Source organism: Pinus tabuliformis, chromosome 5_1, assembly GCF_031772625.1.
Source record: "Pinus tabuliformis cultivar Carrire ecotype Pingquan chromosome 5_1, CPIR1, whole genome shotgun sequence".
Classification (NCBI taxonomy): Eukaryota; Viridiplantae; Streptophyta; class Pinopsida; order Pinales; family Pinaceae; genus Pinus; species Pinus tabuliformis.
Window position 1 is genome coordinate 760,930,826 of NC_142305.1, and position 27,803 is coordinate 760,958,628.

Sequence of the window (27,803 nt, forward strand, 5' to 3'; positions counted from 1 at the left end):
AAAGGTGAATGACCTTTGTCAAACAAGTAACCTTGACAGAAGAATCCTTTTCCAGAACAACCCCATCCCTAACAGCCCCTTCTGAGAGTCCAACTCTCTCTTTGTCTTCTTGTCCTTCTTCTCCACGAAGATATCTCAGAGGAAGATTCTCAAAGATGAAGGAGGGGGACGGGGTACGGACTAGTCATATTCTTCCGTGGAAATTCTACTTTACACCTAAGGTTTTTTCTGCCTCCAGAGCAGACCAGGATGCATGCCCCCTGGGCTCCTGCGTTCCTTTCCCGAATCACTCGCATTCATCAGGAAGAAGAACCGGGGGAAGAGACCTTTCTTGATCGAAAAGACCATTGAGGATAGGTATGTGACTACTTGCGATGTGTGATCCCGGAAGTGAAAGTTGGTCTACGAGCTTGACCATTCTTCCTTCGTATGGAAAACACATTATTCGAAAGAGTGAGGAGACTATTGCTTCCATGTAATATATGTAGTCTCGTCCAAGGAGTAGGTTATAATCCAAGGGTCCTTGGACGACCATCAAATTCATCTTGACAGCCTTCCCTTTCAGTGTGATAGGCACATTAGGTAGAATCCCTAATGGTCGACTGGTTCCTCTGTCAAAACCCGAGAGACGCCTTGTCTCGGGCAAAAGCGCCGGGCAACCCAGTGCTTTCCAAGCAATAGAGGACAGGATACTCACAGATGCCCCTTCATCAATGATAGTTCCAGCCATCACCATTTTGTATATTTGGACTATAATTCTAAATGGTATGCTGGCTGGTAACCGGGGTCTGCCTAGTTGGTTCCAATCAAAGGACACAACTAGGTTGCTTGGTGGTGGGACCGAATATACGGCCGGATGTGATCCTGACGATGCTCCTTCCTGCGATAAAGGAGTGGGCGCTTTGCCCAGATGCTCATCAGAATCGGGGTTGACGAAAAGAATATGGACGGTGTCATCCTTATTCTCTTCGGCGGGGGTGTCAACTGAAGATGAATCCTCAGTGACTGTGGTGTTTGAAGATGAAACTTCTGAAGGGAGAACCGGGTCAACTGCCGTTTCGACCTTTGGACTTTCGTCCGGTCCGGATTCAGTAGGTTCACTTTCAGCGACTGACACTTCAGCTGGCCCTCTAAGCAAGACAGCTGTATTTTCGACCAACGAAGGACCTGGCGCGAGTTTTTGATATCCAGGAGGAAGTAGCAACGGTGCAACCGGTTGATCTTCCAAAACTCTCTTGGCTTCATCTAAAAAGGGAAAACGGCGGAGGGTGTGATTGCCTTCACACAATTCGCAGGGGGATGTCCATCCTCTTCGTCGTCTAATACCTTCACGTTCGTTGGTCGACGGTAAGCATTCAACCTGACTGTCAGAGGTTGACGCTTCCGAACTGTGCAAGCGAGGGGAACTGTCCCTTAGTATCCGGGGAATACTGGGACAATCACTGTGGAAGTGGTTCCCTCTACATATGACACATGGCGACTTGGGCCCGGTCCGTGCTGTGTGTGGGTTTTCGTTAGATACCTTTTGCTTGCCCCCAGGCGCCTTTGGCTCCTTCTGCTTCTTTTCTTTCTTCTTCTTTTCCTTCTTCTTTTCTATGGGAGCCGCGCTTTTGGCGGCTTGACCTTTCGAAGAAGAAGGATCGGAGGAAGGCTCGTAAGAAGTGGAAGGCTGGAGGGTAGTTCTAGACTGGTCTAACTGTTGACTCGACTGTTCAGGAACCGTGGTGGTTTGAACTACAGCGGTTGAGAATAGCCAAACTGGCAGGCCAATTGTCAGTCCTGGAAGCGACAATGTGGCCATGTGGGGCGCACCAACTTCTCCCCAAGAGGAGAAAGGGCTAGGGGTCCCCCCCTGTGGGATCCCTTGGTTGGTGTGTTCCATGTTCTCAACTTTAAAGATCAACGTAGGAATCAAGGGTAATTATGTTCCGTTTAAGATGAATTTTATATGACGACGCTTTAGACACAACTTGCTTTTTCACTTTTTAAGAGTTGAGAAAAAGCTAAAGATGACTCTAGTCTCCTTCGATGTATTAACGAGCCCGAAGTGACAAATGCTCGGATGGACTTTTTCAGTTATAGAGTTTGAAAAAGGCCAAAAGAAACTACTCTGGAGTTCTAGGCAAGGGTGTGCCAAACCTTTCGCGAAACCACAGAATACGTTTTACGGTACGAGTGGTCGATCTTCGTGAATGCTGTGTTCACTGCATCGCGATCAGTAGGGCGGCCGACACGGCTTCCTATGGATAAAGGCTTTGTTCCTATAGGGGTCCCCCAATATACGCGACGGTACGCGGGGACACAAGTCCGTATTAGTGCTATCGTCCCTCAGGAGGAATCACCCACCTTCGTAGAGATCGACAGTCACTATGTTTAACGACGCCGGTTCACGTCTCTACCTAGACCTCTACTGTGTTTCGTTATGTTTCAAAGCGTTGTTAGATAAATTCAGTTCTTTTTAGGTTGATCTTGCTTAGCAGTTTGCCTTTATGGATCACCACGTGATGTATGAGACAACTCCTAAATGCAGTCTAAGAATGATAAGCAAGCTTTTTCAATTCTTTCAACTTATGAAAACCTTAACTACTGAAGGAAAAGAAAGACATCATCTTTTCAAACAGATCATAGAGCACACACTGATGCACTTTTCCTAAATCGACATGCAAACTGTCAAAATGCACATGCACAATGCAAGTATTTCTTTTCTTCTTTCTTAATGTTTGGTGTATGACAAAAAGAAAGCTGTTGTACGATTTCGAATTCAATTTCAAGCGAAAACAAACAAGTATTGTCCAATAATCAAAAGAACACCTTAAGATTTACTCATTTCAATCACAAGAAATACTGAGATTCGAACCATATAACGAAAGCAAATGCTCAAGCAGCTATGAACAACAATAAACTAACTCTTAGAATCACAACGACACTTTCTCACAGGTCTAGATTCAAGAGGTCATAGCAAGACTAGTTCACTTTCGCTATGGGAAACTGTGAATGACAACAAGAAATACAATAAGAAAAATCACGGTTTCTTCACACAACTGAGGCGGAATGAAGGCAAAGAGAAGTGGTTTCAGCTGGGTATACAGGTTGACAACAGGCTGCAAAAACAGTACTGAAAACTGGGCAGCAGACAGTGGAGAATCCCAGCTGCACAAGGCAAGACTGGATCAGCGCAGGTGCTGCACTGTCAATATGAGATGCAGCGCAGGTAGCCCCTTCGGGACCTGCGTTGCAGTGCAGGTAGCCTTTGTTGCAGCTGCACTGAACGAGACAACTCTCGTCTTTCTCAGATTCCGGCTCACAGTTTGCTAAAAAATGAGCGGTTTTTGGCCAAATCAGTTGCTATCAGTCAAGTATACTCTAGAGGATGATTAAAGGAAGATGAACACTATCACAAAGAGCTAAAAAGAGTCCTTGTGGATCAGCTCTTCAAATCATAAACATGCCCAGCACTGGGCTAGAGTAGCTGCCCTCTACTTTGCATTCGAAGAACTCGAATGCAGTTTTCGATTCGGTACCCTTTTGTTTAAGAAAAGAATAGCAAGAAACACAAGCTACCAACAAGACACGATCCCCAGCGAAGTCGCCAGTCTGTTGTGGGGGAAAGTATCCAACTCGAAATGACCCTAACCCACTCTAAGGGTGACAGTTCCTTAGCAACAGCTGAAAGCAAAACTATCTAAAGTTTCTTCTTTATGACATGCAAGAGATAAAAGGAAGAGATCCACTTACCGATGTCTTGCGCAAATGGTCGATCCAATCTCCTTTGATTGCCGCTTGCTCCCAGCTCCAAGTCTTTTCACGGGCCCAGCTACACGAGATCCTACAAATAAGACAAGAAAAGGAAACTACAAGAAGCATGCATGCATAACTGATTCAAGGATTAGCATAAATCAAATACGCAAGTAAGACAATACATCATTGAAACACATGCGAATAGAAGAACCTCAAAAGCTTTATTAATATATGGAAGTAAGGTTCAGGCGGTGATACAACCATGAGAGGTCCAATCCAGCATCACCTTCCCGATGGAGAGAAATCTCTTCTTCACCTCCCTCAAGCAATCACCCAATACTCTCAACTGCAAACCAACAGCAATTCTTTGCCCTAAATTCCGGCCTCCCAGATCCCATGGGATGAGATCCTTATATAGAGTTTTGGAGTGAAGATAAGTCAGCTTGATGTGTGACTTGTTGTCCTCTTCAACTCCAGTTGTTCTTCAGTTCTTCACTCGGAGTTTCTGTCTTCCACTTGGATTTTTAGAAGCTCTTAACTCATCATTAGGCGAATCTTATCATCAAGTGTCTTTTTAGAAGCTTCCTGGGCACTGGCACTTTGAGAAAAAGATTCCTCCACATGTCCAAGTACGCCCAACGCAGGTAGCCTTTGTTCTACTTGCTATGCAACGCAGGTAGCCTTTGTTGTACCTGCTATGCAGCACAGATGCCTAGTGGAGCAGCTGCAATGATCCAAAACTGACCTGTTTTTGAGTGTTTTTCAGTGGAGAACTGTTTTGCAGTGCTGTGGTTTGCTGACCTTGTTCCTCTAAGGGTAAGAACAACTTGTTTAGGGACTTTGGATCCCTCAGATTATTGACATTTCATGCTCTATGCTGTAAGGCACAAAAATGTCTATAACAAATTCTTGATGTATTTCCACCTTGCATGATAATACAGATAACGGGGTTTTTAGCTGAGGCTTTCCCCAGAGTATTCTTATGTGTTTCATGTGCATTGATTCTTCTTCTTATGGTTATATGTGTTCAACTTTGATTCAACTCGATCTTTAAGCTTTCAGAAGTTTGATAGTAGAAGTAGATTATAGTATTTTGCTTTGGTATATTGCATTATCGAGTTAATCTACAGTAAGATTTTCTACATAGATCTCAGAGCTAGATTTGTAGAGAATTTGTAAGAATTTCTACATTGTCTTCACATCCATCTAGTGGATCTTCCACCCCATCTGCATTGTAAGAGCTATAATTGATGTGATTGAAGAGTACCTTGCAACTAGATCAAAGGTCTCCTCATAGTCAATTCTATCCACCTAAGAAAACCCCTTGACCACAAATATAGCCTTGTTTTTCTCAATTCTTCCATCTATTGCTTGCTTTACCTTGTAGATCCACTTGGAACCTACCACTGACTTGTCCTCTAGTCTTGGGACCACTTCCCAAACATTTTTTCTGATAATGGAGTCATAATCCTCTACCATGGCACCAACCCATATTGTTTGTTAGACTTCTTCCTTGAATGAGGTTGGCTCAGTATTTATAAGCGCACTCATCAGAGCAAATGTACCAATCTGGTGACCTCCTCTACTTGTGATGTGATGTGGCTGCTCCCACATTCTCTCTAGCATCATGCACTAATCTGTCAGCTTATCTGATGTGCTTCCTTCCATCTCTAGATGCATCTACTTGAGTGGAAGTATCCACTCTCTCTACCTCTATTTTTGGTTGCTCCACAACTTCTTGAGGTTCCTCCTATGGACCCAAAATCTCTTGCTCTAAATGAAACTGAAGCTCCCTCTCAAGGGAACACCTCATTGCCTTATCCTGATCAAAATTCACATCTCTTCTTACAAATTTCATCCAGAGAGATGACAAGTACACATGATAGTTGTGAGGTGTTTCTATGTACCCCCAAAATATGCCCAAATCAGCTGCAGACTCTTAATTTTTCCTTGCATCATTGGAAACATGACAGTAGATTGGTGATCTAAAGATCCTAAAGTGTGACACATCTAGTTTCTTCCCTAAAAAGGCTTCCTCTAATGTACTCATGTCAATAATCCTATGAGGAATCATGTTCTGCAAATAAATAACTATGTTGAATGCCTCAGCTCACAAGTGCATTGGTAGGCTATGATCATGAAACATGGCCTGTGCATCTCCCACAATACTTTTGTTCTTCCTTTCAACCACCCCATTCTGCTGTGGGTTATGAGGTGTTGTCAACTCCCATCAAATTCCTTATTTTGCACAAAAGTTCTTAAATTCGCTTGTCACATATTATCCACCATTGTCAGTCCTAAGAGCCTTCACTTTCTTGCAAGTCTCTTTCTCAACAAGTGCTTTAAATTCAACAAATTTGGAGAATGACTGGGCTTTCTTTTGCATGAAGAAGATCCAACACTTTTGTGAGAAATCATCTACAAATATCACATAATATGTATGCTTGGCCATGGAGGTTGTCGATAAAGGTCCACACACATCCGAGTGAACTCTTTCAAGACTTCTTGTGCCTTACTGTCTTGATCGTTGAAGGTGGCTTTCATGTACTTGCCAATGTACACCCTTTGCATGTATCTCACTACTCTAGTTCACCCTTAGGAATTCTTGTAGTAATCTGCTTCATGATATTCAAATATCCATGGTGCAAATGGCCCAATCTTCTTTTCCATAAGTCACCAATGTCTTGGCTCTTCAAATTCTTTTATTTTGTTCTCAATGTTGCACAATCTTCTACATCCAATTTGTAGAGATTCTTCACCCGAACCTCGTTTCGCTTCACCTATCCTATGGTCATGTGTCTAAGGAAAGCCTTTCCTTTTTTAAATATCACTTCATAACCATGATCTTCCAACATAGCAACTGACATGAGATTCTTCTTCAGACCCGGAACATACATCACATCTTTTAAATGTGAGAGGGGAGCTAGATTCCCTCTGAAAAGTAAATGTACCAATATTGGTAGCACTAAACAACTCTTGGTTGCCCATCATATGGAATGAGGCTCCACTATCCAGATACCACACACTAACCATCATGATGCTCACCATATAAGTGATGAGGGTGAGATCAAGTTCGAATTGTGAAGTAAGAGCTTCACCTACTGCTCCTCCTAAGGGATTCTTATCCACCTTCTTATGTGGACACTTCGTGGCATAGTGTCCCAGTTCATGAAATTGAAAGCACTTTATCTTTGAAAAGTATTTCTTCTTGCTTCCCTGACTATAATCCCCTTTGGATTGGGATTTCTTCCCTTTCCCTTTCTTTTCCTTTCAATCTAAGGAAAAATTATCCTCATCATCATGCTTGGATGAGGTACCATCTCTAGTGTTCTACCTTATTTCTTCTTGCAGCAAGTCAGACCACAATCACTCCTCTCCCTCATGTTGGCTTGAGGGGTCTTGACCCAGGTTCAAAGTTAGTTGCGCCAACCTACAAAACCCTAAATTGTTGGCCTTTTCAGCAACAACCCGCATAGCATAGGCTGCAGTCTCACCTAAAGCAGTATTGGGGGTGAAAAAACTAGATTTCTACATCCAGAGGTCTGTGTGATGGGTTTTTGTTACTTCTAGGGATTTATCCTAACCTTCGTGAATGCTAACCTTTAAAATGAAGAAATCATAATAACTTACAGAAAACAATATCTAACCCTTTACAGAACACTTTGAACATTCATAACATCAGGTAAACCATCATATATACTACTTTCATGCACCAAATAAGTGTTTATCCAAATAAATGTAGAAAACAAAGCAAATACACATAAATTTCATAAGTAAATATAAAGGTGCAAATACACAATTATTGCTCCAAAATAGTCTCTATTAGATATAATCCTTCTATTATAAACTCTTGTTCCTTGTGCACATAGTTGTAGGGGTCCGAACACTTAACTTGCAGACTTACCAAGGTCTTTGTGCACACAGCTGCAGGAGCCTTACCCTTCACATAAGTACAAAAAAAAAACTTTCTTCCTCAAACTACTTGCCCATACAATGATCTTCTATTATCTACTAACTTCCTATGACTCGCTATGATTTCTTTATATAGTTTATTCCATTACAATACCATGGTTTGTGAACCATGGGCGGGTCACAAAACATCCTATATTTTAACAAACTAAGGGACTAAATTCCCCTTTGCTTCTTATGACCTTTGTGCTTTGCTCCTCAAAATGTAGAGACTTTACATAATTAACAAAAAATGATTACAAAATTTACCCCAGGGGACCCTATCCTAACAAACCCCCAACACAATTTCGTGACTTGTCCTCAAGTCACTCTGTTGGTGGTGCCTCAATCTTCGCCTTTAGCTCACTGAACTCAATATTTAACACCTGCAGGTCTGATGTTCCCTATGTAGCATCCTAGCACACTTCCTTGACTAGTTTTTCAGTAGTTGGGCCTTCAACTGTAAGGCCCATTGTCCTTTGTGTCTGTTGCATCCCTTTGAGCTTGCTCTACACTGATGAGTCAATTGAATGGCCACATTTATCCCTGGCTATGTCCTTGAAGATATGAGGGATTCCTTGTGACACAGATCATAAATTTCATTCTGGATGAGCTTTCCTTCCTGTAATCTAGTGAACCTTTCCATTGGTGCCAAGGTTTGAGCAGTCGATTGGATTTCATCGAACTGCCTATTATTTTCCCTAATGTCTACTCCAATCTTTTACAAAGTCAGATCCTCTTGTAGTGAGGTCCATAACTCCATGGCCTGCTCAAATATCTTAGTGCAACCCTTGATTTCATCTTTCAAGGTGGCCATGCCTTCTTTAATAGTAGCTCTGCACTTCTCTCTAACCTCTAGAGGAGTAGTGGGCTACAGCTTTAATTGTAACTATGAGACTTTCAGCTATAGCTCAAACCTGACTCGACCAATTTCATCCTTAGAATCTTTGACTATAGCATCCATCTTTTGAATTTTCTCTGCGGAGGCCACTTTTGCTGGGATCTTGAGCTCTAGAAGCTCAATGCAGGCCTATGTAATAGTTTCTTCCAGTTGTTGGCTTCACTCTGTGACCTCCTCCTTTTTGAGGGCCTATGCCTTTTCCTCAAAGCTTTCATGGTTATTAGTCTTTCCCTCATTCATGACCAGCAGTGCGCATTGCTCCCATATCCTGAGTTCATCTGACACTCCTTGGTGTAGCTCATGCAGAGTTTGGATGGGAAGCACAAGTAGATTCAGGCTCAGGTTCTTCATTTGGAGTAGGTGTGCCTTCTGTTCGTCCGAGTCGTCATGTAGAGACCCTTCTGGCTATTGAACGGTGCAGAGATCCATGGTGATTTCTATGTCCAATACTGACCTGTTTGCTTGATTCAGGCTCACTTGCTTCACACTCGCATGTCCCATGCTCACTTGAATGAGACTTGTTTGGACCTGCAAGTCCCACAAGCCCTGTTGTACCTTACTGAGCGACTGTTGGTACTATGCTTCAAAATGGCTCATGAGATCCATCGTCACATCGTTGACCACATCCCTAATTTCATCCAAGTCCCCCTCTGTGAGGACCAAAGGTGTCGCGCCCACTATTTTGTCGGACTTTTGCTTCTTGCATTTCCTTGTGGGAGTCCTCTTCTTCCTCTTCTTGACAACGAAGGGGGACTCCAACTCCACACCCCCTTCTTCTTCTACCTCTATTTCTTCCTCCACCTGTGTATGCTCGGTGTCTGACTCGTCAACCTTAATGGAAGCCTACAATGTAGTCTTTTCCTACACTACCTTTTTTTCCTTGGTCGTCGCTTCTTTCTCCTTCACAACAACTTCTTTTTCCCTCGCAACAGCTTCTTTCTTCTGGGAAACCTTTTCTTGAGCGACAAATTTCTGTGCCTCCTTCTTCATTTCCATTTTCATGGTTTGCATTGCTAAACCTTCAGCAACTTGACTGGTACCTGTGCCAATATGTGAGCTAGTCACTTGACCACTTGCTGATAACCCCTACTATATCATCCTAGGAAACCAAGTCAGGAAACTTGTGCCATATGCCCCAGGCATCCTTTGCACAAATGTGCATATTGTGGAAATCTACCTTAAAATCAATGATATTTTCATATTGCATGTGGAAGGTGGGTGATCAAGGCCTATTGGGATAAGGTCCCCTGGGGTAAATTTTGTAATCAATTTTTGTTAATTATGTTAAGTCTCCACATTTTGACGAGTGGAGCGCGAAGGTCATGGGAGTCAAAAGGGACTTTATTCCCTTAGTTTGTTAAATGACAGGATGTTTTATGACTTACCCATGGTTTGTGAACCATGGTATTGTAATGGAAGAAACTATATAAAGAAGTCATACTGAGTCATAGGAAGTCAGTAGATACTAGAAAAACATTGTATGGGCAAGTAGTTTGAGGCAGAAAAGTCTGTTTTCTATACTTAAGAAAAAGGGAAGGCTCCTGCAGATGTGTGCGCGGAGACCTTGGTTAGTCCGCAAGCTGAGTGCACAGGCCCCTGCAACTATGTGCGTAGGGAAGAAGAGCTTGTAATATAAGGATTATATCTAATAAAGAATATTTTAAAGCAATAATTGTGTATATGTACCTTTATATTTACTTCTACAATTTATGTGTATTCGCTCTATTTTTTGCATTTATCTGAAGGAACACTTAATTGGTGCATGAAAGTAGTAGATCTAATGGTTTACCTGACGTTATGAATGTTCAAAGTGTTTTGCAAAGGGTTAGATACTGTTTTCTGTAAGTTATTATGATTTATGCATTTTAAAGGTTAGGGTTCGCAAAGGTCAGGATAAAGCCCTAATAGTAACGGAAACCCATCATACAGACCTCTGGATGTAGAAACCTGGATTTTTCATCCCCCAATACTACTTCAGGTGAGATTGCAACCTGCCCTATGCGGGTTGTTTCCGAAATGGCCAGCAGTGTAGGGTTTTGTTGGTTGGCGTAGCTAACTCTGAACTTGGTTCAGGACCCTTGTTGTAGTGTTTTTTTCTCAAAGATGTACGAAAATAACCCACTCGAGATTGTGGTTGACAAACAATATCAACAATATAAATGGCTGCTAAACATTATATATCTGCAACAACTGATAGAAACAAAACCTGCCAAAGTCCAGATCTATGCCACATCATAGTTAAACAACAAAAAGAAAGAGTAATAACTCTAATCATCCAATGGAAACCATATATGTAAAGAATAATTTTATTATAACACCTGTGAAGGGAAAAAATAGATGTTACCAGTCCCCCTCTATGGGATGGGTTCTTGGCTATCCTCAAACATCTTCAGCTTGTATAAAGTCTCTCTCCTCTATAATGTGTAAACCCATAAAAAATATGGTATGTGACAATGAAAATAATCAGAATTACAACAATGAGTGAAACAATGAAAATAATCAAAAGTGAATAATGAATGGAAAACCCTTCTATTTATGACAAAATATTGAGTTATCCTCTAATAATGAGAAATAATAAAATATTATTGATCCCATTCTTGGAATAACCACCTGGAATATTTTATTATATTTGTTTAGGAAGGAAAAAGTATTTAAACTTTTATTTAGAAATAATAAATGAATAAATGATTTATTTATCATCTCAAGGAATTAGTTAAGCAATAATAAATAAATAAGGATCTATTTAATTATTCCTAAGGGATTTAGTCAAATTTAACAAAGGATAATAATTAATTAGTGATTAATTAATTATTCTTAGAGAAAAATAAGATAATTAATGATTATTTGTTTATTTTTTATGATTGGGTCAAATATGACAAGGAATAATAATTGAACAATGGTTTAATTAATTATTCTTTGAAAAAAATCAAATAAATAATGATTTATTTAATTATTCTTCATGGGTTTAACTATAAATTACTTAACAAAGGTGGTTTATTAAGTAATTTCTCATATTAAAAGCAATTTTATTATGGTAAAATTGGCTTTACATGGTGTACTTCGATCCATCTAGTAAATTAGGCTAGATGTTCAATTTTTTGGTGATGACAACCCCTCAAGCCAACACTTCCCATTTACCGAAAGCTAGTAGTTGTGCGAACTCTTGGTAAGGCTTAGAAGTGCTAGGCTTACCAGATAATCCTCAACAAATGTAATACCAAGACTCCCAAGTTCATCCTGACATTGGGTGAACTTGCTCAGATAATGTGATATTGTGTCACCCTTCTCCATCTTGATCTTTCAAAGCTCATGCTTCAGTGCCATCTTCCTATGGTCACTGTTACTCTAAAACAAGTCTATTAAGGCTTGCCACATTGCATATGGGGTATCCTTCCTGTGGAAATTTGAGACAATATGATCTCGAACTACTTCTATTATAATCATCCTGACCTTTGCCACACATTTCTTCCACTCTGCCATATCTTGAGCATCAATTGTTGAAGGCTTAGGAATATGATTGTCTATGAATTCCTTAAGCCCATTATCTTCCAACACTACCTCCATCTTGTCCTTCCGAGCAATATAATTTGAGAGCCTCAATCCATAGAATGACATCCTCATGGCTCTAAAGGATGATACTACAAATTCAATTCACCTGCAAAGACAAACTCGAATTCTTCTCTTATATTGTGATTCATGCTCTAATACCATGTATAAATTACTTGTAGATTGAAATTGCTTATGTATTTTTTTATAAAAAAAAATCGAATCTACTCTACTCATCAGTGGAAATAATTAAACGATCAATAAATCACAACATAAACATGAGACAAGATTCAATCACATATTCTTAAAGATTTATCTAGGGGAAAGAAAATTCTCAAAACCCCTTCCTATTTGTATTGAATTAGTCTAAAAATAGGGAAGATATAGAATGCTTTCTCAAGCCCGAGCAACCTATCCACTAGTATAATATATCTCACTACTTCCTAGACAAGCTTTGGTCAATACTTAACCAATTTCAAGCCTACCCAGGTTCCTATTTCCTTGTGTTGTTCCTCAAGGAATTAACCCCCTATTAATTAGGTAAATTCTCAATTAGAATTGCATAATCCCTGTAGGCCCTTCTCTAACTGCATGCACCACATGTACAATTTGGACTTGTCGATAACTGATAGTATACTACCCTTAAACTCCAATCTCAACTGGGTAACTTGAGTTATTTGCATGCATCAATTATTGTGGGTTGATTAATCATTTAACTGAAAGATCTGCTAAATTTACACCCCACTACTAGACCCTCCATGATCTAGGTGGATATTGGTGGTCACCCACCTATTCCACTTTGGCCCCCACCATTGCACCATTAGTTATTTTAGTTTCCAAAATTGTAGCATGGCTTACTAATTTTGGTTGTTTTTCGGGTCCTGAACTTTTGGAGCCGTTTTGAGGCCCTAAACAATGTTTTTTTGGAAAACAGGCAAACATGAGACTTTAAGTAACATTTGCACTCGAAATTTATAGTCCTCAGATAGATATTTCTAATGACATATTGTGTGCGTCAAATGGAGATCATATGCCAAAGTTACAACCTTGGGAAGTGGATGTACCAATTTACCCCAACATGGCCCATAGTTTTGGCACTCCATCTCCTAGGGTTAGGTTTTTGGATGTTTAGGGTTTTCATTGATTCTCAATAATAAATAGGCCTTCGAACCTCATTGTAACACAGTTCAGAGGCATTTTTCCACCACATCGCTTCTCAGAGATAAGTTGTCATCGACCGAGCTAGTTTATTTCCATTCTATATGTTAGCATATTTCAATTCTTTGATATTAATAAATGCAGTTTTATTTATGCTGCATATATGCGTTTATGTTTATATATGTATTCTGTTGCATTCTTGCATAAGTTTGTATCAATGGTATTAGAGCATTCTGTTCTTTCTCTATTTTTATTTGCATGTCCCCAACAACACCAGGATATAAGGATTTAGGGCTTGAACTGGCTGAACCTTTGCAAGACTAGCCTCACAAACCTTGATGGCCTCCTATGGTGGAAGAAAACAAAGACGAGGGAGTAGGAGATCCTTTCAAATATTGCTTGAAGAAGCCCTCGAGTGATAGAGGAATGCGATGATGGACAACTTTGCCCAGATCCTTTGGTGGATGCCCATAGGTTACACATCATCATCCAGCAGCCACTCTCAAGTCACCACTCCCTTTAAGGTACAAGTAAACTTTGACATTCCCATATTTTAAGGCCAGATAGATGCAACTGTTATAGATAAATGGTTAAATCCGTTGGAAGGGTATTTTTCAGTTCATTATTTTTCCAATATGGAAAATATTACTTTTGCACTCCTCAAAGTCACCCCCCACATTAAGTACTAGTGGGAAACCTACTATGAGTAGAAGGGCATGAGGGAACCCTCACTATTTTCAACTGCACCCACTTTGAACTCTTTCTGAGACACCATCAAGGAGAAGTATTACCCAATTGAGAGCTATGAAGATAATTATATAAATTAGACCACACTATGATAGAGAAGGGAACAATATGTGTTGAAGTTCACAAATATTTTTCTTACCCTTCTCATGAAGTTGGGTATCAAGGATTCTTAGTGGCATTTGGTACTTAAGTATCGTGTTTTTCTATACAAATACATCAAATATGAGATGGAGTTCTTGGACATCTCCTTGCTTGGTGCCTCCTACTGATACACTGTCATGATTAAGCAGAAGTTTAAACAGAAGAAGCGAGACATTGGATCTACAAATCTAAAGCAAGGGAAAGGAACCCCCAAATAGGGTGACCCAGGACAACCTGTCGAAGCCAAAAGAAAATAATAATGCCAAAAATACAAAGAAGGACACAGGAAAGTGGTGTGAGTTCCATGAGAGCTTCATTCACAACAAATGTGAGTTTTGAGCCAAGCAGTGATTGTTGGTTGAGCTAAAGGCTTCAAAGTCAGATGCATGTTCTGACTTTGAGTCTGAACCTAACAAGAGGAATGACAAAGGGAAGAATATTATTGGTGTAGAGCCCAACACCATTGTTTCCACCACCAAGATCCAGAAGATTGATCTTGAATACGCAGAGGAGGGGAGCATCTCTTCCATTCATAGATGTGGGTGAAGGGTTCGCCATTGTAATTCATTGTTAACAATGGGAGCCAAAATAACCTCATTTCAGTAGATCTTGTGAAATGGTTAGGTTTACCAACCACACCACACCTGTAGTCGTACACCATCGGGTGGCTTCACCAAGGAAAATATCTCCACTTCAGTCAATAGTGCCGCCCTCCCTACAATATCCAACCCTTCATGGATGAGGTATTGTGTGATGTTGCTCCTCTTGAATTTTTTGATGTATTGTTAGGCCAACCATACTTGTGGAAGCATTATGCTATGAATGAGTCGAGGCCTTGCACTATTTTATTTCTTTGGGAAATAATTTATTCAAGATACTGGAGGTAGCCCCGCCTACCGCCATCTCTTTGACTTCTACTAAGAAATGCAGTAAGATCATCTCCCAAATAGGGAAATTTGATTTCTTTTTTATTCACTCTCAAAGTAATGGGAAGATCGTGGCCACATCCATGGCCCCCAGGAAGGGTTCCTCCATGTAGCATAAGCAGGTGGATAAGGTTAAGGAAGAATATAGGGAAATATTCTCCTCACCCATAGGGGTAACTTTGTATTGTCAGGTTAAGCATTCTATCATTCTGACTCTTAGAGAACCTCTACCCAATGGACCTATAGATCATCGCTCCATTCTAGAAAATGAAGAGATTAAGTATCAAATCCAGGAGTTGTTGTAACAAGGGAAAATCTGACCAAGTTCCTTGCCTTGTGGGAGCCTGATTGTACTTGTAAAGAAGAAGGATGCAACCTCGAGGTTCTGCATTGATTATCGACCACTAAACAAAATCACTACCAAGAACAGGTATCCAATCCCATATATTGATGACCTTTTGGACCAACCCAAGGGGGGCAAGTATTTTAGCAAGATCAATGTGAAGTCTGGCTATCACCAAGTTCCAATAGAACCCACAGATGTATGGAAGACCACCTTCAAATCCAAGGAAGGCCTTTTTGAATGGTTGGTTATGCCCTTTGGGTTGACAAATTCCCCTGCCAATTTTATGAGGCTAATGGATGACATATTGCAGCCCTTCACCAACTCATTCATTGTTGTTTATCTGGAAAACATCCTCATCTTCAACAAGAGTTGGGAAAAACACTTGCAACACATTCGACGGGTCCTTCAATCCCTGCAACAGCACAAACTGTGTGCCAACTTGGAGAAATGCACCTTTGGCATGAGCCAGGTCCAATTTATGGGTTAAATCAAATATGAGCGAGGCATGCATGTGGATCTGACTAAGATCCAAGTATTTCGACATTGGCTTGCCATGACCACTCTAATAGAGCTTCATAGCTTTTTGGGCCTTGCAAATATTTATTGGAAGTTCGTGTTGGGATTCTCCCATATCTCTTAGCCTTTGATTTATATTACTAAGGGCAGAGCAAAAGAAAAAGTTTCCTGGTCCGATTCCCAACAAAAGGTGTTCGTTGAGCTAAAGCGTCGCCTCTACTTTGCAGCAATACTCACATTTCTAGACCTGAAACAACCTTTTGAAATTGAGATAGAAGCCTTTGATTATGCTATTGGTGTAGTCCTCACCCAACACAGGCATCCAATGGCCTATCATAGTGAAACAATTTCCAATATAATTCGGAAGTACCCCACCTATGATAAAGAGATGTATTCCATCGTGAAATCTTGTTGGCCAATGGAAGCATTAGATTCTAGGAAAGGATATGGTTGTCCACATCGATAATCGACGTATTCAGTTTATACAGACAAAAGAGAAGTTGTAGAATGATCTCCATCAAAAGTGGTCTACATATCTGCAGCAATTCCACTTGAAAATTAAATATAAAATGGGCAATACCAATCATGTTGCAGACTGCCTCAGCCAGCCTCCAGTTACAACACTAACTACAGTTCTCAACTCTTGTGGCCACGAGACCTCTAGATGGTCACAACTCTACAAAAATGATCCAGAGTTCACATCCACATACCATATGCTAGTGGATGGAAAGAAATTTCTTGATTTCTTCCTCTAGGATGGATTATTATGTTACCTAGGCCACCTTTATGTTCCTTTAAGTGAGTGTGCCAAGATGATTTGGGAAGCGCACTACAGTTGGGTCGCATAACACTTTGGTTTGGAGAAAATCATGTCCATACTATAAAAGTACTTTTATTGGCCAAAACTCCAACACGATGTTGGGAAATATATCAGATCCTACACTGCCTGCACCATCGCCAAGCTAACCATCAAGAAGCAAGGCTTGTACAATCCTCTGCCTACTCCCAACCTGCCTTTGGAATCCATCTCCATGGACTGTCTGTCTGGCCTCCCTTCAAGTGGGTCTAGGATTTCAACCATTGTGTCTGATTAATGTTTTCATGCCTCATGCAACTACACACACAGAATCCACATATGTACAGTGTGAGTGTGATAAAGCAACCATTTTTATTGAACAAATCTAAAACATCGACCAACAGGTTCATGACATCTTGGAGAATTCCAATGCTAAGTACAAGCAACAACATGATCAACATCAGGTGCCATACAGGTTTCGGGTGGGAGACAAAGTTTGGTTTCATTTGCAAAAAGAATGCCTTACTAGAGCCCATCAGAAGTTCAGACCACTCCGATATGGACCTTACACCATTACCAATGTTGTGAGAGATAATGCATTTGATCTCAACATTCCCTCATTCCTTGGCCTACACCAAGTGTTCAATATGGACCGCCTTTGGCCATACTTTCCACCATTACTGGACACATCAAACATTGCAGAACAAATCACACCAACAAAGCTAAACCCAAACTACATGAAACACACCACAACTGATTGGATCATGGACACGCAGATCAAGAACAATTTCCAACAGAAGATCAAACTATATCAAGTTGTCAAAGTTGGCCAGATCCTGCACCAAGGTAAGTGGTTGACCAAGGACGAAGTTCAACAGAAGATTCCCCGTCTTATGGAGGCACTCAACGCAATGGGTTCCATTGCTTCCTAAGGGGGAAGGAATGATCTATGTGGATATTGGTGGCCACCCACCTATTCCACTTGGACCCCTACCATTGTACCATTATTTATGTAAGTTTCCATAATTATAGCACAGTTTACTATTTTTGGCATTTTTTCGGGTCTTGAACTTCTGGAGCCATTTTGAGGCCCTAAACAAAGTTTTTTTGGAAAATGGGCAAACACGAGTCTTGAAATGAAAATTGCAGTCAAAATTTGTATTCCTCGGATATATATTTCTAACAAGGAATTGTGCACATCAAACAGAGATCGTATACCAAAATTATGACCCCAGGAAGTTGATGTACCAATTTACCCCAACGTGGCCCACATTTTTGGCGCTTCATCTCCTAGGGTTAGGTTTTTGTATGTTTAGAGTTTTCCATTCCTTCTCAATAATAAATAGGCATTCGAGCCTCATTGTAACACAGTTGATAGGCATGTATTTGCCACATCTCTTCTCAGAGATAAGCGACTATCGTCCGAGATAGTTTATTTCCATTCTATATGTAAGCATATTTCATTTATTTGATATTAATGAAATGAAGATTGATTTATGTTACATATTTGTTTTTATGTTTATATTTGTACTCTGTTGCATTCCTGCAAAATTTTGGATCACTCCACTAGTTATTACTTAGTTAGAACTAGTTAAACTCATAATAACTTAGATTAACTGAACATGGTTGCTAGAAATTAGCAATGAATCATAACTAAACATAACTCGAGTGTCTCCAAATCAAATTAGATAAGTTAACTGAGTGACAAGGCCATGTCACCTGAGTTAACTACCTCCAAGTATTTTCATGAAATTAGAATTCGAATTTATCCTAATTAGTTTTGGGAAAAAGTAAATTAGGAATTTCTTACTGTACTTTCAATAATCCCTATACAAATACTTTAGTCATAAGCTTACTTTTCAAATAAATCAAATCTCTACAAAACCGGAAAACATTTTTTTGATTTCAACAAATGAAAAATTAAATATTATTGAAAAAGTCTAAATTTGCATCAATTTTAAAAAACGTAACATTTCATGCTTTTAATATTTTGGAAAAACAAAATTACTACAATATTCCATGCTATCAAGATGACTCATTAGCAAATCAATGATGCTATGTGCTTCCTAAACTTTTAGAAAGAAAAAATATTAAGAAAATATTGATATCATTAACATGTTGGGTTCATAGAGTGCATTCTTTCAATAATGCTTTAGCATATTATGTTTAGAGATAGTTTTAGAATTGGTTAAACAAGATTGGGATTTAAGTTTACAACAACTCGAGTAAACTGGCAATAGTGGATGAAAATGGGGAATTAGAAAAAAAGATGCAATGTGAATGGGCCATCCTTTCCATCGGCAGTTGGATGTGTGGGAGAAATATCTTGCAGGAAGATGCACGTCCGGAGCAAAGAATGCAAACCTCTACACAACCAAAGGTCCCTGGCCATCAGCTTGGACTCGCGCACCAGCCTCGATTCAACTTCTAGGCATGCACTCTCCCATTATGCCATATGATACATATTCGAGGACCCATTGGATGACTGAATACTAGGGGAAATAATTGATTCAGACTTGGGATTGCACATCATGGGTTTATTTCCCATATGCAACAAGCGCTTCTTTAGGTAAGAGGTGCCATTCCATGAACCATGCGTTAAAGTCAACCTATTGTAATTTCATCTGAGAATCTGCATTCCCATTTCCATTTCAATCACGTCACCATCACTATCACCTTTGTTTCACATTAACACTGATTAGTTTATCGAACTACTCTGCATCAAACTCAATTAGTTTATCGAACTACTCTGCATCGAACTACTCTGCATTAACTCTGAACTAGTTTATGCTCTTGTGCTTTCTTTTCTCTCCAAGTATTCCTGCGTTGTTGTACATGATATCAAGTTTTCTGTACTTGGCAATTGTTATGTTGAAAAGTTCAGCCACATCCTCCTCTCTTCTCACATTGCAATGAACATATGTTGTAGAAGGAGCCAAAGATGTGGAGAGCCTTTGGCTTCCAGTGCCGTCTATGTTAGCTAATATGTCTTTTGCACCATATTTTGCAAAAACAAGAACGATAGTTCCGTCAATTTCTCATGCACCTTCAGTAATAATTGCTACTTTTCCTTCCAATTTATTGTAGTTGTCCATTGAAAACACATAACAACTTGATTAGCTAATGGATCACCCCATTTTCATTCAAGTTGTAAAATGCATCTTACATTTCTCCTTCTACTTCTATAAATACAATGCAGTAAAGAAAAGAATAATGGAAATATGACATATTACTACATTATCTTGAATCTTACCTTCTAAAGGATATGTGTCCATGATCTGCTCCCACACATACCCATTCTCAATACCCATTCTCAATAACCTCTGAAATGATATTGGGTATCAGAAAATGGTCATTCCCCTTAAAATGAGAAACAATATTGGTCAAATCTATGGGATGATAGTTTCTTTTGCACTACTAAATGTTGATTAAAAGTGCTCTCGCCTACAAGTGGTGACAACATGACTATGATTTGGAAAGAAAGGGAAATTAGACAAAAGACACAACACTCGAGAGATTACTACTCAAATATCCTACAATGTAAGAAACAAATAAAACAATACTTTGGTGAGTATCCTTCTGTGATGACCATATTTATAGTCACAAGTTATAATGGAATATAATAATGACAGTTCTAGAAAATAACCACGATTTAAGCTCTAATCTCGTTAAAGGGCACTAGAAATTCATGACATAGGATCCTGACTTAAAGCTACGGCTTCTATGCATTGACTCTAAATACCGATCATGCTCATGAGCATCTTAATTGTACAACTCATTCTAGTTCAGAAGAGATTCACATAGCCTATTGTGTGTTCTTTTTTCATTGTGTAGAGTAATGAACTTAGCCATGACGAAGAATCAATCATAACCGATTAGCCACGACCATCACACCCTCCAGTTATAGCGAGGCTTAGTGGATGTGTGGCTCCAAATAATATGTGAGAATGATCATATAAAGCCAAAGCAGCATGGGAAACACTCAAGGAAATGGTTATTTAAGATCAATTTTTACATTTAAGAAGTGTTATTTTTAACGTGATTTTAGTAAATTGATTCAATTTTATTGTGGGAGGCTTTCGTGGTGTGTAGTATAGAGCAACTTTGCACAATGAAAGCATCCCCACAATGGTTACTCCACATAATAAAGTTGCATCGATTGGAAAAGGAAAAATTGTGCGAAACATTAATAATTTAATGCTAATGTCTAATATAGAAAATAGTTATGATTAAAATGCAATATTACATTGCATAAAAGTGTCATAAGAGATATTGAAGTTAAAAAAATAGAGTTGAGGAATAAGTTGTGTAGAGGTGGAGGAATATGTGTGGAGGTGAATTTTGTTGTGCAGAGTGCGAAGTGTGGAGGAAGCATGTGTGGAGGCAAGAATAATGACACATTCTGATTGCAGAAAGCATTCTTGAATAACAATGAAACGCAGACTCCATGATGCCTTAATCAATTTATTCGCAGTAGAGGTTGGGACTATGATGCGTTGCAACTATTCCTCTTGTTATAATTGTAACCACAATACATATACATTCATTAATTATTTAAGCATAAGAGTTTCGTTAAGAATTTTTGAGTTGATATGTTTATTTAATCTTGATTATGATACCTAAATTTAGTGTTATATCAATTAGCAAAAGTGCTATCTAAATAGAATATTAATCAAAATGGTTTGAGTTGCAGTGTTTTATTTGTTGTTTGAAAATGACTCTTGAATATCATGAAGTATGAAGTGTAATTGATTATTGGATGTGTTCTATTTTATATTGATGAATTGAAATTTATGAATTTTTTAAATTTAAATTAATTTAAATAGTTTTTTTTTTTTTTTTATATTTTAAATAGGTAAAAGAAAATAAGTTATAAGAAATTTGTTATTTATTTATTTATTTAAATATTTTAATAGATTTAGGGGTGGTAGGAGGGGGAAGGGGTGCCTTATGGCCTTGAGAAAATTAAAGTTGTAGAGTATTAATAGGGCTTAGAATGCATGACAAACAATTGAGCTCAAGTAAGCCAAATAAAAACATGTAACTTCTCTTACTATTTTGGGAAACTCCCTCCTCCATATTCAACATTTGGTGAAGGGCTCCTCCCCAAGGGAGAAAACATTAGGAAGTCTTATGAAAAGAATTAGGAAATCAATGGAAGAGTTCTCTTCAATAGAACATTTCCATGTTCTTTGCAATTTTAATAAAGATGTGGAATTATGTGCCAATGAAGGGAGTAAATTAAGATTGAGATATTTATGAATCAATAGTCAGATTAGACCTTCTCCTATTCCTTAGAGCTAAATGGATGGGTATTGCACAATTATGAATGACTGCATTATCAATAAGTTATAGTATGGCTTGAAAATTTTATTTTTTGGTGGGTTAGTTTTGTAAGGTATATAACAACAAAACCACATTTTTGTTCTCAATTTTAAAGTCATTTTGGAAATATTTGCAGTTTGATAAGGGGGCTCATGATTTCTTTGAAGGTATGGCTATGTACTACCTAATGTATTTGCCACAATCTAGGCACCATCTAGGCATAAACTTGCATATAAATACAAAATTCCCATTCTAGTTATATATATATATATATATATATATATATATATATATATATATATATAAATTATTTAGAAAATACAAATATATTAAAAAAAATAAATAATTTTTTTGAAAATAATTTTTCTTTATATTAAATATAATGTTAACGTTATTTGTACAAAATCCTTTAGAGTATCATTGTACAAACCCATTGGTGTTCTTTTAATCATTGGTTTTAAGCCATTTTTAGAGAAAACCATTAAAAAAAATTAAAACTTATCTATTGATGAATCTACACACACACATACCTACCTTCATTTAACAATTTGATTATGAAAGTATATGGAGGTGTGCATACTCTACCCCTTACGGATTTGAACCTATGATGCATTATGAGGAAGCACATCATCTTACCTATTAGACTCACCCAAGTTGTATATATATGAAATTACGTGCCTAATTAGATATATTTATATTAATAATTTTTTTTTCCATCTAAAATTATGTTTTTTCCATGGAAAGGACATACTTTTATATAGAGGTAATGAAAATGCAATAAATAGGTACATGGAACTATTAATCATTGATTCAACATATTTTAGTACAAAATGGAATATGTCAATTGACTATCAAAATTATAACAATGATCTAGGTAGACATCAATGGTCACTCACCTCTTCCACTTGCTCAATGATTATTTATCTTCTTGGTAGTTTTTAAATGGATTTTTGGGTCCCAAACTTTTAGGGTTGTTTTGAGTCTCTAAAGTATGTTTTTTTGTCATCTGTAAGGCCAAGAGATGCCATGGAAAATCATGGCATCCTCTAGCCCCAACTAAAATTTGTAATATCAAATAGTTAGTTCCAATGAGCTATTGTGCACACAAACAGAAAGTGTATGTAAAAATTACAACTTGGGGAAGTTGATTTATCAACTAATCAACCTGGGGCCCACAAACCTTTTGGTGTTTCATCTCCTAGAGTTATTTGGACCTCTAGGGTTCTTACTTATGTTAAAAGGTCAATATTTATCCTCTTATAATAGGTTTTTATGAATGTGTGTAGTCACCATCTCTCTCTCTCTCTCTCTCTCTCTCTCTCTCTCTCTCTCTCTCTCAAAGATAGTTACTACCACTCTAGCCAATTTGTGCTCTATAATATCCTACTATTTTATTTATTAATAGAAGTATGGTATCCAATATATTATTGTGATGATTTTACATTTATCTATGTGTGTGTTTCATTTCCTACCTTTCATTTTGTTCCTTGTACAACTCAGATCAATGGTATCATAGAAATCTATTCCTTGTTTCTTCTCAATATGTGTCCACAACAAGGTTAGTGTAAAGAGAGTTGGATCTCAAGCTAGTTTCACTTGGGAATGATCACCCTTTTGAACCCAAGTGGAATCCCATGGAATAATAATAGACTGATGGAGCATGAAATCTCATCAAGTGTTTTCTTGAGGAAGCTTGCATGTGATAGAGGAACGAGAAGATGGACATTTTTTCCCAAATCCTTCGATAAATAACAAGTAGTCAAAGATCCTTCAACAAGTGGTAATTTTGGAAGTGTGACACACTTCAAATTTGAAATCAACTTTGATATCCATTTATTTGAAGGAAAAATGTATGTATAATATTTAGAGAAATGGTTAAATTTGTCAGAGGGTTATTACACTATCCAAAACTTTTCCAACAATGAAAAGATCACCTTCACACTACTAAAATTCATTCCACATGTCAAATATTTGTGGGAAGGTTACTAGGAGAGACACAAAAAATATTAATGTATGAAATTCAAGGCAAGACCCACTTTGGTAGCATTTGTTGATGCCCTCAATGAGGAACTCTACTATGAAAGGAGCTATGCTGACCAGTGAACAAGATGGACAACTCTATGATAAGAGAGAGACCTGATGGTGGTATAATGCACTAATATTTTCCATACCTTTTGATTTAATATGGATATAAGAGACTCCAAGTGGGACCAAGTTTTGACATAATACAGTTTCCTACATAGGTACATCCAAATGGAGATAGATTTCCTAGACATCGCTTCACTAGGACATTCTTGTCAACATGATATCAAAATTAAGAAAAAAATGAAGAAAAAGAAAGCGAGAGTTTGGGTCTACAAATCCACCATAGTAGCATCTAGGAAAAGGGGGTCCTAAATCATATAAAAAAGGATAGAGAAACGAAAGCCAACCTTAAGACAAGAAAACCAAGTCATAGGCAAATAAGGGTAATGTGAAGTTGAAGGAGGACATTAAAAGGGGGCATGAGTTCCAAAAAATTCCATAGCACAACACTAATGAATGACACTAGAAATAATCATTGTTGGTTGAGTTTAAAGAAAAGGAAACAAAATTTGGCTTGGATTCTAATATAAATTAAGATAAAGGAAGGAATATGATCAATGTAGAACCTAGTCTTGCCATCATAACTGTAGATATCTAACTAGAAGAGCCAAAGAAGCTTGAGGAGGGGGATCACCTCTTCCATTCACATATATGAGCAGAGGGGAAACCACTACATTCATTATTAATAGTGGGAGCTAGAAGAACATAATATTAGCTTAGGTTATCAAGATAGTGAATTTGTCGATAATGCCACACATCCAACCATACACCATTGGTTAAGCCTTGGACAAGACATGTGCATCAACTAACGATGTTGCCTACTATATGGCATTAATCATTTCAAAGATAAGTCACTATTAGGAAACTATCTCACAAATATATAGATCAATGACTTAAAAATTATCCTCTTCGAGGGGGAAACCTCCATTACATTACATAAATGAAAAATTATTGGAGGATTAAAATGACAAACCTCCTTTCTATATATAGGAGTCTAAGGGGTCACAATATAATCAGAGCCTACATAAAAATAATAATGTAAGGGCACAAAAATAACAATAAGGGGGCTAGAATAAAATAACAATAAGGGGCTACACTAGTGTTATAGGGACCTAACATTCTCCTATCCTTCAAAAAATTGTTGTCCTCAACACTGGAGTAGTTCTGGATGCTTATGTATAAAATTCTCATCCTCCCATGTGGAATCTTCAGCGGGTAAGTTCTTCCACTTAATGAGATACTCTGAAATTGATCGAATTCGTAGTTGTCAAGTTATTATTTCCATGACTGCTTTAGGTTCCAATATGATTTTTCCTTCCTTGTCAAGTTCTGGAAATATTGTTTGAACTAGGATCTTGTCACCTATAACCTTCTTTAAGCATGAAACAAGGAAAAATAGGTGCACTCAGGAAGATGCACGAAGCTCCAATTTGTATGCCATAGTACCAATCTTTTCCAAGGCCTTGTAAGGACCATAGTGTTTTGGTGATATTTATTATCCTTCTTAGCTTGCTTAAGGGACATTTGCTTGTATGGTTGTAGCCATAAAAATACCTAGTCCTACATCAAAACTTATTTCACCATGATGTTGATCTTCCTATTGTTTCATTCAATTCTGCCCCAAAGTGAGGTTATCGTTTAATATTTGGAGAACTTGTTGTTGATTCTCGATGTGATCTTCCATTGCTTGAACCTTAGAATTTTCTCTTAAAGATGATCTGATGGATGGTGGATGATATCCATAAAGTGCCATAAATGAAGTCATTCTTTCTGCCATATGGAAGGAAGTGTTATACCACCATTCAGCTAGAGGTAACCACTTGGCCCATTTTATTTGCTTATCATATACAAGGCAACAAATATATCCTTCCAAACATTTGTTTACCATCTCAGTTTTCCCATCATATTGAGGATGATAAGATGAGCTACGAGCTAATTGAATACCTAGGAAAGAAAATAATTCCATCCAAAAATTTCCAGTGAAAATGGGATCTCTGTCACTTACAATAATCTTTGGGTTCCATGTAGCTTTTGAATTGTTTCCATAAACGAAGTAGCAACTGTACTGGCTTTAAATGGATGAGATAATGCACAAAGTGTGCATACTTGGTAAGTTTATCAACTACCACCATGATGACACTCTTTCCTTCAGACTTGGGTAAACCTGTGATAAAATCCATTGAAACCTCCTCCCAATGTATACCTGGAATGGATAAAGGTTGTAATAGAATCAGGGTCTTAATTGTCTCAACTTTATTTTGTTGGAAAACCAAACATTCTTCGGCAAACTTTTGAATATCAGAATTAAGGCCATCGCAAAAAAATTCCTTCTTGACCTTTGGTAAGCTTTTAAAAATCCTGAGTGGGCTCCTAAGGGAGAGGTGTGTAATTCCAAAAGAATATTCTATTTGAGTTGGGAATTCTTACAAATATATAAGTGATATTTATACCATAATGAATCATTTTTCTAGCTAAATGTATCACATGCACTAGGATCTTGCTGCAATGTTTGAATGAGTGTCCACACTTCTTCATTGTTATTCCATTCATCCCTTGGTTCGGTTATCCAATCTAGTTAGATAATAGAAATGGCACAAAGCAATGCTTCCACATCCTCATCCTTTCTTGAGAGAGCCTTTGCAACAACATTTTTTTTCCCTTTTTTTAGATAATTTCAAAGTCATAACCCAACATTTTTGTGGCCCAATTTTGCTACTATTATGAACTGGTAATATTTGTTACAAAAAATATTTAAGACTATCATGATTTGTTTTTACCTTTAAGAGTCTTCCCATTAGGTAAGTTATCCATTGCTTTAGTTCCTGTAGTATTTCCAACATTTCCTTCTCATAAATGGTTTGTCTAAATACTTCCCTTTGATTACACAACTTTAAAAAGAAACAAGTCATCCTTCTTGCATTAAAAAAACACCAATTCCGTGTCTCAAGGCATCACATTATGAAATAAAGGTTTTTGTGAAGTCTGGTGTAGCTAAGATTGATGCTTGGCACATTTCCTCTTTAAGATGTTCAAAGGCCTTAGTTTATTCTAGAGTCCAAGAAAATGCATTTTTCTTCAGTAATGTTGTTAGAGGTGTTGCTATTCTCCCATAATTATTAACAAACTTGTGATAATATCCTGTCAACCCGAGAAATCCTTGCAAATGCTTTATGGTTGTGGGAATTTTCCATTCCTTAATGGATTTAATTTTGTTAGGGTCTACCTTAACACCCTCATGAGATACAATATGACCCAGATATTTCACCTCCTGTACTCCAAAGAAACATTTGGAGGTTTTTGAATATAATTTTTTCTCCTCCAAAAGTTTGAGAACCTTGTCAACATGTTGAACATGATCCTTCCAAGACTTTCTGTAGATTAGTATATCATTAAAAAATATTAACACAAATTTTCTAAGGGTTTGAAAATGGGATTCATCAAACCTTGAAATGTAGAAGGTGCATTGGTAAGGCCAAAAGGCATGAACAAAAATTCACAATGATCCTCATGAGTTATAAATGCTATTTTCAGAATGCCTTCAGCCTTCATTCTAATTTGATGATATCCTGAACGAAGATCCAACTTGGTGAAGTAAATTCATCCATGTAATTTCTTCAATAATTCATCAAT